We start from the raw sequence: 14166 nt of genomic DNA on the forward strand, positions 1-14166 counted from the left end.
CTGATGAGAATACATTAAAGGTTCATTTATCAGAAAAAGAAACTATATATGTGTTTCTCTATTTTCTACCAATGGTAAATAATTTCTTTTATTACAATATGGCACCTGCATGGGAAGAGCCATAAACACTTTTTGTTTATATTATGCTACCAAGAAAATACAGCCCTAAAGATTTTCTTCTGTATAAAAGTATGGGTAAAACACAGCTAAAAGTATCTAAATGGAAACGTGCATAAAACACACAGATAAGCATCTACTTGGATTCTGCAATGACCAGCTTTTTGGAAAGCATCACTATGACATCACATCTTTGCAAGCAATGACACCTCGAGAAAGGTCCTGTATAGCAGTACCTTAGTTCACGAACTGTATTCTCTCTAGGATTTTGGTCACAAACTAAACTGTACAAGAACCCACCAAATCAAATTTACCCATAAGGTGAACACAGAATCTAACCACTGAATTTGATTAGGTTTTCAACTTGGTGTGCAACCAGAATTGTGAAGAAAATCAGGTTTATGAACAGAGGGACCACCGGATTTGTTAATTACGGGGATTCCCCATTGTCTTCCAAGTGAAGCATAAAAGTGTTCCAGAAATCACTAGCAACATCACATTCCAGATGATTAAATGCACACAATAACAAATTGTCACTATAATCAAAGTATACTGTAACCCCCTCTTTCTTTCCTGAGTGCAGATACAAATTGTGTATTAATTTGAAAGGAGTAAGAGACTGCTGATCCCAAAGTGAAACAGGCTTAAGTTGTACCCATAAGCAAGCTCATGCACAAACAAGAGCCCCAAGGCACACATCCAACATCCCTTCCTCCAAAGCTTACCGGGTTTCCCTCCCCTCCAGAAGCTCCTGGCTGGATCCGTGCAGTACAGCCCACTCAGGAAGGTCGCCCCTAGTTAGCGATCCTACTGCTTGTAGGAAAACAAGGAACAGGGCAGAACGCGTCTAAGAAGAAATCAGGAATACTACCCCTGATTTCCAGATGAGGCCTAAGTTTAAAGAGCTGCCCATATGCACAATGACAATCAGTAATGGGCAGCAGAATGCAGCCCCAAACTCCAGTATGATTCCAAGCCCAGGTCTTCAACCAAGTGCCACACTGTCTCCACTCTACCAGCCCGTGAAGATGGGCTGAGCGAGTCTGATCCGTCACCATGGTCTCGAAGGAACTCTCCTAAACATGACTTACTTCTTGGCATGTCTGATGACTAAACACAGATATTATTAAGGTTATAAAAGAAAATTTTCCGAAGGAACATAAACATCAACTCAATTAAAATAACACTGTTTCTTAACATTTTTTTCCTGATTTGCAAGAACTTTTCTTCTCCCAGCTGGTAATAATTCAGCCATGAGATTAATACACACTACTGTACAACAGATAGAAGAAAAGATCTTGGGGAAAGTACCTATACCCACATTTGTAACTCTAGCCACAGGTATTAAAACTATATGCATCTATAAAAAACTAAAGATCAATGCACAAAACTTTGGGGTTTTCCCAGTCTCTGAGGACCACATACTGACTCATATGTAAGCCCATATGTAATTCTGCTTTGTAGATATCTGAGCATACAAAGCAAATCAGCCATAATTTAACTTTTCTTTTCTTTTCCCTCATTCAGAGCCATTCTAAACTCCATTTGCTGCCAGTAGCTGCTATCCTACACCAGGTGTCCTCCCACACCTGAGATGCACAGAGCTGAGCTGTTAGGGTAGGATCCAGCCTGCTCCACAGGTGCTGATGCAGGGCTTGCCCTCTGCAAAGACACAAGCTTCCCTGACAGACAGAAAAGGACAGGACTCACTGAAAATGTGGTAGAGAGAGGACTTCAAAAGCAACCAGAAGTAAGACAGTCTGGCCCTCTTTCCGACAACAGGACCCTGGCTTTGTTATTCGTCAATTCTGACACCAATTTTGTTCAGAAATCTCTCACACCCCATTGTTCGGTATGCATAAGAATCAGTGTTTTTAACCAAAACTGATCTCTCCTTCCATCCCACTTAAATTTAAAGCTTGAGAAAAGCATACTTGTAACTAGTTCAAGGCAATGACACTTGTTAATCTACCACGGTTTTGCATAATCCAACCAACCATCAATAAACTTTCCTAAGATTCCTAGACACTGCTCAAGTTTTGACTAAACACAAAAGAAACAATGTGGCAGACATGTGAATCCAAGAAGAAAACAAAACAAAAATATACTGAGACTACTCATGAAAATACTTCACATATTTTTATTTAATGACTCTGTATGTAATGTTGGTCGCAGCTTGTATAAGATGGAAACCATACACAGACTCTAACAGGCAAGATACTGAAGTTTCTTATCACCAAGATGCCAAGATGTCAGCAACTGCCCCAGGGTCATCTTGCTTAGTTCAGATTGAAATCAGAAACAGGTCAAGTGCAGCTCTTTTCACATGAATAGCCCAGAGTTTTTGAATGCAGCACCTAGCAGGGCTTAGGGGTAGCAGTTGCCAGTTGGAGCCAGCAGCTACCGGTGACCTCAGGAGCATTTCCGGCACTGGAGACAGCAGCGCCCAGCAATTCAGTTGGGAGCCATTTCAAGGTTACCAGCCCAGCTACTGGCCACTTCCAGCACTAGTGATCTTTGGTGCTACCACCGCTTAGTGTAAAGCTCGGTCTACTCTGCTTGAGATAAAAATCACAATCGAAGATATGCCGTGCAAAATAGACATTATGGGAATATATGCTGTAGCCAGAGGGGCACGTGTGCAAAGACAGCCCTCCGAGGGTGTAGGAGAAGCTCCTCCAGTAAAAGACGACAGCAGGGAGGGATCTTGAGTGTCCGCTTTCTGTTCAGTCACAGTTAGGGGAAAGCGCCTCGCAGACCTGACCAAGGACGGCTGCTGAGGTGTGGATGACAAGGAGGAGCCACCAGGGATGGACCCACAACCACAGCTTGCTGCAGTTCCTGCAAACCCTCCCAAGGGAGGGAGCCTGACATGGTGGCTGTGAGATGTCTGGGGAGGCTTCAGGAGAAAAATAAATAAGTAGCCCCTCTCAGAAACTGCGAGGTCCTGCTCTTCATCTCCATTACTCATGTTGAAATACAATTAAGATCAATAGCACAGTTTCCATGACCATGACCATGACCACACACTAGACCAGCCCTGCTGTATTACTTTTAGGCACATTTATACCAGTTATATGTGGGAAGAGCAGACAGTGGATGTCAACCCAGAACCTTTCTACCACCTGTTAGTTAAACTCAGCATTAATCAAAGATTAACAAAAGGCAATGATTCTGTTGAAACCAAGGGAAGAGTCTTTGTCTTTCTTCAACTGTCTCAACATTTGCACAGTTACGCCAAGCACCTTCAAGGTAAAAAGTTATCTATGATCTACAAGCCTGTTTCAATTTCACTTTATTTGTTACAGCCTAAATAAAACCATTGATTTCAATAGTACCCCTGGATAACAAATACAAGAAAATAAATTAACACATGTGAAAAAGAAATGATACAAAAATGCATAGTAAGTGCATTTACTATGTGAGGAAACGCAGTGAGAAAGAGAGACTTACTGGGTTTGCTTCCATCTGCATTAGATCCCATAAAGTGTATTAGTGAAGAAAAATCTTTGTAGCATGCTGTCTTCAGAGCAAATTATAGCAAAAAGGAGGCCCAGAATTGTATTTTGAACCATCACAGAACCTTTATTTTATAATTTTTAAAATTATTCTACTAGCCAATCCAAAAGTTGAACCATTTCATAATGGTCAGTGGACAGCATGAATTTGTGACCACAGAGGCTATCGTTTATTTTAAAAGCATTCATGAATATAATAAATGTCATTCATGACAGCTTGCATGAGGAAATACTGAAAATCTGTCCTTTTAGAAAATCACTGATACTATATATATTGCCTATAGTATTATAAATAATTGGCACTTGAGACTCAACTAACATGGGCTAGACACATAAATCCAGTAAACAACAACAGTAAACTCTTCTACAATGCTTACTATATGCCAGAATAGTTCTAAATACTTCAGATCTGTTAGTTCTTTAGTCCTGAAAAAAGGTTAGCCAAGGTTTCTTACATGACTCATGGATATCCATGGAAAATAAATGCAAGGTTCCTATAAAAACTGCAGGAGAGAAGTTGTATCTTTGTTCCACGTTTCTCTCTCAACCTGTTATAAGCTCTCTGCAGGGAGAAGGTGGGTCTTCAAGATACTTCGCCCTTTGCTGTCCTGGGCACTTGGCACTGCAGCCCTGGCCCATCTGCCCCCTGCACTCAGGCACCAACCAGAGGCAGGAGGAAGAGGAATGGGCAGGAGAAGCAGCCCTAGAATCCTGCTGGACACTGCCTGCATCTCGACAAAGCAGATTCGAAACTGAACTTGTGCCATCAAGCTGGCAGGCACGTGAGACACCAAGCACAGGGCTGCATGTGGCACCAGGTGACTCAAAAGAAAAACACGACCAGTCTCCATTTTACAGGAGAAATGAGCTCTGCCCACAGTCACCCAGCACGTAAGTGGCAGAGCAGCTAGAGCTCTACAGTCTACATTCTTTCTAACACACTAGAAGGGCACTGAAAGAAATGTGTAATTTTTAATTATCTATCATTTCTTTGTGATTATCTATGGTCTATCAAACTTTAGAACCCATATATAAAATTATCTAATACACAAACAAGAAAATTCCAGAATAACATTCTGAACCTTTCTCAGTTATATGAATAATACACCAGCGTAGAAAGGTGACTATTTGCTGACTTTCATTTCCAGGACAGCTAAGGAGGCCAGGAGAGGGAGAAGATAACAAGCATTAGCCACACATGTGTGCCTCAGGTAATGATCCACATTCTCAGAGGTCAGATTCCCTAAATCACACTCACATCAAGTACTGAGTCTCCAGGGACCACAGCAGCAATCTGCACATGGCACTAAGCTTTCTAGTAATGAGAATAACTGTCAACATTTGAAGCCCAAAGTATGATATTTGCCTGGAATATTTACATCCCTTTTCAGTGTATCTTTCTTTTTTTGGCTATCGATTCCTCTGAATTCCTTGGACTCATTACACATAATACCACAATCACACCAAAAATAGTGCTTTCTCTTAAAATTTTCTCATCACTTATACTAACACAGAATTCCAATGTTCTAATCAGTTCATTAATTTGTTCAATGAATACTTACTCAACAAATTTGATTTTCTCTTTAGACTTTGAATTTCACGTTTATAGGTTACTTGATTACATTAACATGTTAACACATCAGTAAGCGTTTGCCCCATCACCTACCCCACACTGAGACTGTTCTAGGCTTTCAGTGAATGAGCCATTTCTGAAATGAATGCATGCACAAAAAGAAGAGGAAAAGGAAAGGGCTCCCCGCTCAGAGCCTACCTTAGAAGAACCAAAATCAGTTCCAGTTCCTCTGTGGGTATAGGGAAAAAACACACCCTGGAAAATTACACAAATGAGCAGCACCATCTCTATAAACACCCCTTTCCCCTACCACCTCCAGTTTATAAGGGCTGGAATTGATTTCTATGCTAACAAAGCTTGCCTCTATTGTATCATATTTAGGCCAGAATGATCAGTGTAAAATTCCATCCCTCGAGACATATGTCTGGATGGCCTTACAGTGACTCCATCCCTTAAATTCCCAGTGATGTGCTCTTCCAGCTACAATTTACAAACCAGCAAACAACACATTTACATGCATATCTCCTTTCAGCCCTGGAACTCGGAGATCAAGGGTGGGATCCCTTAAGCATCACTCAGCAAAACAGCCCCGTGCAAGTGTACACAGCGAGCCCTTGATGAACAGTCAATCTTCAGACATAGCTCAGCCATTCACTTGAATGTATATACTTGGCCTGCACATGTGATCAGTAAATCAAACACATGGATTTGGTATCTAGGGGAAAATTACCATATGAAAAAAATTATCTTCCATTTTAACTTTATAAAAGAGTCATTGATTTGGTGATAGCTCTATCACTTTCTTCTACTCTACAATGATAATTACTACCACAGCTGATATTAGTAATTCTTGGAAACATCTCTATGAATAAATACAAATAATATAATTTGTATTTAGGAAATATATGCCCTCATTATTACAAAATTAAAACAGTATTCACTGACATCATTTGTAATTGATTGAGGAGAGAACACTGTGTAAACTGACTCCGAAAACCAACTCCACTTACTAAATTTAATCAGCTAAAGCCCTTAAGTATTAGTTGGCTGTCCCCTCGGTTACTCTAAATACTAAATCTAGAGTCTTCCCTTTTCAACATTTGTTCCTGTAGCTACTTTGTCTAAAAATTGTTTCACTCAGTCACTCAACCAACATGTAATGAATGATCTTAGCTTCATTATCTCTCTGAACTAAAAATTTCTTGAACACAAACTCTTTAAGTCCAGTTAATCTTTTTACATAACACAAAGTCTTATGCAACTAAAGGAAACAAGTAGCACATGAGTGAATGAATCCTTTGCCATCTGGCAACACTATAAACATAAAAAAAATTTTTTTTTCAAATTTCATGATGTGAAATCATTGAAATTGAAAAAGCTATCCTACCAACAGAGCTAGCAGCCTATCCTCTAAAACCTCTTTAAAAACCTCCCAAGATTTGTTATTTTTCATCTCTGATCAAAATATCCATCTGCTCGATGTAGCCTATGCCACTTGTGGGACATAAGAGGTCTCACATCACACCACAACGTCCAGTGACCAATGACCCAAGAGTCTTTAAATGTGTATTAATTCCTATAAACATGAAAATATCTGGCCCTGCAAACAAGAAAGGGAGGGAGCAAGGGAGGGACCACCAGGGAGGAAGAGGGCCGGCAGGTGGGGGGTGGAGGTCAGGACAAGCGCAGCCCAGGGAATGGGCCAGGGGGCTCCACTGCAGTCTCAGTCCAGCTTCTGCAGACTTGGTTCCTTGCTTCCCTCATCCCTCAGTTCACTAGCTTTATTTCCTATTTCAAGAGAAAGCAGAGGCTCTTTATTAACAACAGTGTTGTTAAGGGAACAAACGTTGAAAAGGGAAGACTCTAGACTCTTTTTTTAAAAAGAAAAGCATCAAAACGATAATGCTTTCATGCCATCATTGTAAATAAAACAGCATTTTTGGAAATTTTCCAGCTATGATGGTATTCAATTTTACATGAGCAATCCTCCCACCACTTACTGGAGACCCAGATTCCCCTAGATGACAAGGCTGGAAAATGGACACAAAGCTCCTTTCCAATTCTCCATCTCAGCATCAAATGTACAAGGATTGATCTGATCCTTGGAATTAGCAATAAGACAATGCTAATAATGTCATATCAAGCAGAAAGAACTGAATTCTACAAATACAAAAGCAGTCTATTATTTAAATGTTAGTCCTCTGAAGGTGAAATGTTAAAAATATAAAGATTAACTGAAATGTTGTTTTTACATGTTGTACTCTGTCTGGGACCACACTGATGACCGTGCTCAGAAATGCAATGAAACATTACAAGCTTGTCGAGTTCACCCTTTCATGTTAACTTTACTTTCATAAGGAAGATTATTAAATAAGCCTCAAATCTATTGCACAGTTTACCTTTTCGTATCTCCTTGTCCATCTTTAAAAGTTATATAATGAATAATTTGAATCACCTTTTTTCGCTTTTTCATCTGTAGCCCACCCTGGTCACTGGATGACTGACATCATTGGGAATTATCAAGTATCTAATAATTTATATTCTTTCCCACCCTTAGATGCAGTACTGCTCAATGGCAAAATTTTTAAGGAAAATATTTATTACAAAATGTAACAATGCTACCAGCACACTACAGATACTGTATCAATATACTACTGCAATAAAGTCACAGCCTATGCAGTTGATTTTTTCTGAAATCATCTAATGTCAGAAGAGATTCAGGAAAAATGATGCTATCTTTCAGGTTATAATATTAAAGTCAGCAATGCACAGTCTCAGCTATTGTTCACTGTGGCGAATCACCACCACCTGAATGATTTACAACAGGTTGCTAATTGTATGACAGCACATAAACATTGCTAGAAATGCCAGATACCCACCTGCCAGCAGTGCAAGTACATGGGCTTTCAAAGGAGACCAATCACGGCTCCTGACCAACACTGAAGGCAAATATTTGGCTAGCAAGGCTGCCTGTTCACTGGCATGAGTACTCACTGATATCAAATAAACCCTATCTACAGCAAAAATTTCCATTTAAATGAACGTTAAGAAGTCGGATACAGATAAACTGAGTTATGATGATTGCGGAACTGTAATGCTAGAAGAGTTTATAGGCCTGTTACGAAGTGGCTGGTGTTTGGGGATTGTCTGGCAGCAGGGCTGTCGGGTCCCTTGAGTATCATCACAATCAGAGGGATTTTTTTTCTAGGATAGCAGATTAAATCCTGGATACCAAGAGAAACAATGAGGACAAAGAAAAAACGCCATCTATTGTGTACCAACTATAAAACAAAGCACTGAACTAGATACTTTCAAGTACATTATTTTGTTCAGCACTCTCCTCGATCCAATTGTTTTACTGCTGCTGTTTTGTACCCCTGAAGAAACAGAGGCCATAAAAGATTAACTTTGCCAACATCACTTCAGAAGGAAAAGGTGGGACTGGATCCTCAGCTCTTCAGGACCTGCAGCCACCCAGCACTGCTGCCTGCCCTGGGAAACAGATCTTTCAGTCTTCCTGAGAGTCTGTTTTCACATTTTACCACAAGCTCTCCAGATAGCTTCATGTGGATATTCACTACCAATTAGTTTTGGTATCTTCTTATTTTTTTTTATAAATGCATGGTGAAGCACTGCTTAATCTAGACAAGATACATCGATGTTCCAAAGGGAAAAGCACTAAAGAACCAGAGTGGCTGGATACCTCCATCCAATGTAGACAACCAGGTCTCCATCCATGCCCAGGAGACATCTTCAGAGCTAGCCACTGAGCGAGAACCTCCAGTGGACACACATCAACAGAGGTGTCATGCCGTTCAAACCTATCACTGACCTAGTCTAACAGAGTAGTAGTCATCAAACAGGAATGTCATGATAATTGAAAGAATACACCTATATAAGCTACAATAGTGTCTGGCAGGCAGCCTGCTCAATAAAGTGCTACTTATTTGTATGATGATGGATGATGGACCTCCATATCCATGGGACAGAGCATTATATAATGCATTATAGATGATATTAATATTATTTGAGATACTATCTGTAATATATTTCAGACAATATTAATGGCCATGTAAAAGAACCCATGTTTGCCATAAATACCCTATTTATTCAGAACATCAAATTCTAAATATGCATTATTTAATTTAGTACATTTATCTGAGTATTTCCAATTGTTTCTCTATCATCTGTCTAGAAAATTCAGAACGCTTTATCAGTTTCCACAAAGTGACTAAAAATAATTCTTCTTAGAATCATGTCAACAAATAAAATGGAGTTCAAAACAAGCTTATTAATATTCTGTCCTCCTAGTTCAGAGGCAGAAAAGCAAAAAACATTTCTTCCAAACAGTAGGTATTCAATAAATCATTGATGTAAAACAAATGAATATAAAAGAATAATTTTTTAAAAAAGAAGGCATGATCCCAACTGCAGTATAATATAAAACCAGCTAGGAAAAAAAATCCCAACTTTAATCCAGAACACAACATCAGAGTATAAACACAAATTCTCCTAAGTTTATTTATGGGAACAAACTCCCTATGGAATAGGGCCACTGAGGGAAAGTGGACCCTGGAGAGATCCATGACCAGGTAGGGCCTGAGTGGGTCACTGCTCATGGAAAGGAGCTCTGTACACACTTCCCAGGTGAGCTGCCCAATCGTCCTCTGAACCGATGACCTGTGGAAACAAAAGCAGAGCAAGCTGCACAGGAGGGCTGCTGCACTGTCCCACCAGGAGCTTCTTCTTGGAGCTGGGCAAGGAGGTCCAAAAGTCCTCTCCAGTGTCTCAGCATCAGTCCTGAACAGACAAGTACAACAGGACTAATCTGAATTAGTCAGCTGAGCAGTCAGTCAGCACTGCTGGGAGGGGAAAGGGATGCTTTCAATACAAAACTGAATCTATTTCTCTGCCCGGGGAAAATTTCTTCCTGTGGGGTCTTTTTCTCTTGCTTAATCTCTGCTGACACTGGCCACTTCTCTGCAGCCCATTTCCTGACCTCCTCATTCCCTCCAAAGGAGAACCTCAGAAAGGAGGTCCTCAGAAAGGAGCTCAGGACAGAAGCTCCTCTCCATGCCTTACAGTGAAGCACTCAGCCCACCTCCTCAGGTCACATGACCGCCCTTGGTGCAGAAACCAGACGAGCACAGGTGGACTCCAGAAACCCAAGAATTCAGTCCAAAGTAAGACACCCCAGCCTCCCTAGCGCTAACTGGAGCCTGGACACAGGCCTGGAGTCAGGCAGCCTGCTTCCTGTTCAGAGTCTCCAATCGCCTCATCTAGGGAGCAGACTGTAAGTCACCTCTGCTCTGAGCTGCCCATTCATGAAACACAGGAGCCAGCACTTCCTATAGTTCAGGTCTAACGGTTTTAATCCCTGCAGTCACTTTCTTTTCCCTCTGAAGAAAACAACACTACATACATATACCTCCTCTTCCACCTTCACCCTCCACCACACTGTAGGCTGATCACTTCCTCTCAGGTGTCTTCAGATAAATTCAATTTTGTAAACAGATCAAAACAGGGTCATGAACCCAGCTGATAGGAATCGTGATGCAGAGCGATTTATTTTTCACTTTCATAGCTGCTGGAAAGACAATCACTGGTCTAGCAAGCACCCAATGTGCCAAGGTGCTGTGCTGAGCAGATCAGCTGTGACTTCACTGAATCCTAGCAGCCTGGTCCCTGCCATACCTTCAGTCACCACGCTGGGGACCTGCTGCTCCCTGGAGCCAGGGCCCTGCTGTGCTGCACCAGCCAGACCTTTTCTCCAGAGAGCTACACTCCAGGCAGATGTGTGCAGTTTATTAGCAAGTGTCCATGCTAGAATGGATCTTACAAGATGTAAAAGTCACCTAGTTGGAGTCTTTATAAGCCATGACATGTGAATGCCAGATTTATTCACTATGCTTCACTGAAATTACTATGTTCACGACACTGTATGCATTCTAGAAGGTGTTTTAGCTCCTTGGAGAGAAAATAGATCATGCCCCCAAGACATTGGCCTCCATCAGAGCAGCAAAGCCACAAGTTCCAAGAAAGTTCAGACTCCAGCTGCGTTCTCCCTGGTAGGAAACCACCTGTGCATTCTGTACACATCAGGATGTAATAGCCTCATACCCTGTGAGTGTCTACACAATCCCCACAGCCTACTTCAAAAGCCCACACCAGTAATATGCTAAGTGTTTTCAGGCAGGGAGCACAAGAAATCTAATACTAATTTTAATACTAATTACTCCTTCCTTTCAAGGCAGAAGCCGCTGTTTTCAGTCTCGGCCAATTTTAGCAACTGACCACTTTAGAAATCATTATTGCAAAACACAGCTTTACGGATGACAGTTGTTCTTAATGACTCATCTCCAGCTGCACAGACCTCTGAAGATGGCAAATGGGAGCAAAAGAAAGGTGGAGACCAAGAGTCTAATGAAGATCTGGCATCCAGGATGTCACGTTGCCTCTAATTTAAATTTCCCCTTAGATAATTCTAAGCTGACAATGAAATTGTATGTGCGTGATTAGAAATATATAACTTAAAATTCATATAACTTCCTTGCTTTCCTTTCAGTCTAATGGAACAGTTCATAATCTTAAAAAAAAAAACTCAGAGTCTAACATGAAATTAAAATAGCCCAATAAAATGACTCTTAAAACGGGCATATCTGATTTCTCAAGGTATCTTTACTTTCCTGGCACCATACTGGTCCACATGGCATATGTGAGACCTTCTAGGATGACAAGGCCATCACCTAAGGAATCTTCATGCTGGGTGCTCTTTCATCGATAAAAACAAACTGTGTGCATTAACTAAAGAATGGAGGCTAACAGCACACTGCGGCTTTGTTCCGTGCTTTCATTTACAGCAGCTTTACCCCTAACTGCCAAAACCTGGAAGTAACAAAGAGGCCCTTCAGTACTGAATGGATCCACAGACACAGAACACCATGCAGCACTTCAAACGAAGTGAGCTATCCAGCCATGAAACACACAGAGGAGCCTCACACACGGTGATGTGGAAGAACCAATGAGCAAAGGCCTTGTGCCATGTAATCCCACCTCTCTGAAAGGATGACAAAGCAAAGCTATGGAGAAAAAGAAAATATCACAGGTTAAGGGTTCAGGCTGAGACTGAGAGAGACAATAGGTGAAGCACAACAGACTGTTTAAAAACACTGAAACCATGTTCTGATTCTGTAAAATGCTGTGGGAAATAAGAGGCTCTCCACCAAGGGGGCTTCTGGCCCTCACCTCTGCCTCCAAAAGCAGTGTGGCTAGGGACCTCAGGTTCTCTCCCTCCCTCTCCTTAAGTCCAAGCTTGCTCTCCCCAGGGCAACAACCTCTGTGTCTCTGAAGGAATTTCATCCATAAACTACCTCTGAGACTATTACGATCCCTTCAAGTTATCATCGAGTAAATCATCCTACAGAAGACACTAACCGCTCTTTCTCCTTTCTGGAGACTCTGTCTGAACCCACTGAAGTTGCCACCTGACTGCGCACCCTGTCGGGGGCCATGAGAGATGGTGAGGCCTCTCTGCCACCTGCCCACATGCACAGCGCCAGTCCACAGCCAAGGGACACATGGCACCCCCCTCACGGGCAAGGGGGAACCATTGATTTTACTGAGTAGTCACCAGGCAGCAGGCTCTGGTTGAACACTTACTGTATCGTTTTAAAGGATTTTCACAAAACTCTAGGAAAGAAGTGCCAAGGGCATCTCCAGTTAGAGGCTAAAGAAACTGCAGTCTTGCAGCCTAAGTCACTTCATCCAGCCCAAGCCAGATGCGGCCACATGCACAGCATTCTGCGGGGGACTGACACAACTCCCTCCAGACTGGGCCACTTCTGAGTCACGGTGCGGACCATGTGGAGAACTATACAGAAGGATGGATGAGATATATATCCAACCTTAAGCACTTCAGAACTGGTGCTTAAGTCTGAAGGCACAGTGAGAATTTCCTCTCAGTATTTATAAACACATATTCTAACTCATGTAATATTATCGTTCTACAGTCTGTATACCTGTTTCCTTAAAAATCCCAAACAACCACATTTCTTCCAAAGCATTTGCAAACATCACATAGGAACTGATTTTAATACATCAGCAGTAAAAGAAAAATACCAAGTTGATAAGTAACTGATGCAGTACAATTCTTTTCACTAAAAAAAAAAAAATCAGAATTCTATTTTCTACAAAACTATCAATGATCCTATTGCAAAACATGGGCCATTTCTATCATGTATTATTTTGGAAATACCTACTTAACTATCTACCCCGCAAATTCCCAAATTAATTAGAAAATCATCATGACTTTTTCACACATTCTTCTAAAAATCTCATTTTTAAAATATTGATATTTTATATTATATAATTAGCTTCCCTCCAATAGCTTTCAATAGAAAGAATCATGCACAATCGGTTATTCACCCTATATCTGTTTAAGGGAATGTGTTCTAAATACTTATATCTGTCCATCTCATTAAACTATGAAATATCCAGGAAGATTATTAATCTTAGCAACAAAAACATTAAAGTTTTTTGAGGAATTGTACAGTGAGTTGGCCAGAAACCAAGTTAGAATACAAAGGCTGACTTTTAACACAGCTTTAATATTAATATTTTTCTAACAGAAATGCACCTATCCCCTCCAAATTTTACCAATAATCAATGTTAGCAAGTAATCAGACACTGCTGTGTTCCACAGAAGCAATTTAAGAGAAGAGTACAACCGTCATCCTTAGCCAAAATTATAAAAATATCTCTAGCTTAAAAGGACTCTGATTTGTAACAACAAATGCATTCCAATCAAAGTACTCCAAAAATAAGAGTATGTGTGACAGTATCTAAATTGCTGAAATCATTTTTTTTTTTTATCAGTACCAGGGATCAAACTCACGACCACGCACTTGCAAGGCAGGCGCTTATGCCACTGAGCTAAATCCCCAGCCCTGAAATCATTAA

The 14166-nt window shown here is 40.9% G+C and overlaps 1 protein-coding gene across 3 annotated transcripts in view; it reads right to left on the reverse strand.

Annotated features, from left to right (window-relative positions):
- Positions 1-14166, reverse strand: part of Ppp3ca (protein phosphatase 3 catalytic subunit alpha) — a 238270-nt gene that overhangs the window by 161364 nt on the left and 62740 nt on the right. The window lies entirely within an intron of this gene.

This window comes from Cavia porcellus, unplaced genomic scaffold, assembly GCF_034190915.1.
Source record: "Cavia porcellus strain 051 isolate PalLab524CR breed Dunkin Hartley unplaced genomic scaffold, mCavPor4.1 scaffold_14, whole genome shotgun sequence".
NCBI lineage: Eukaryota > Metazoa > Chordata > Mammalia > Rodentia > Caviidae > Cavia > Cavia porcellus.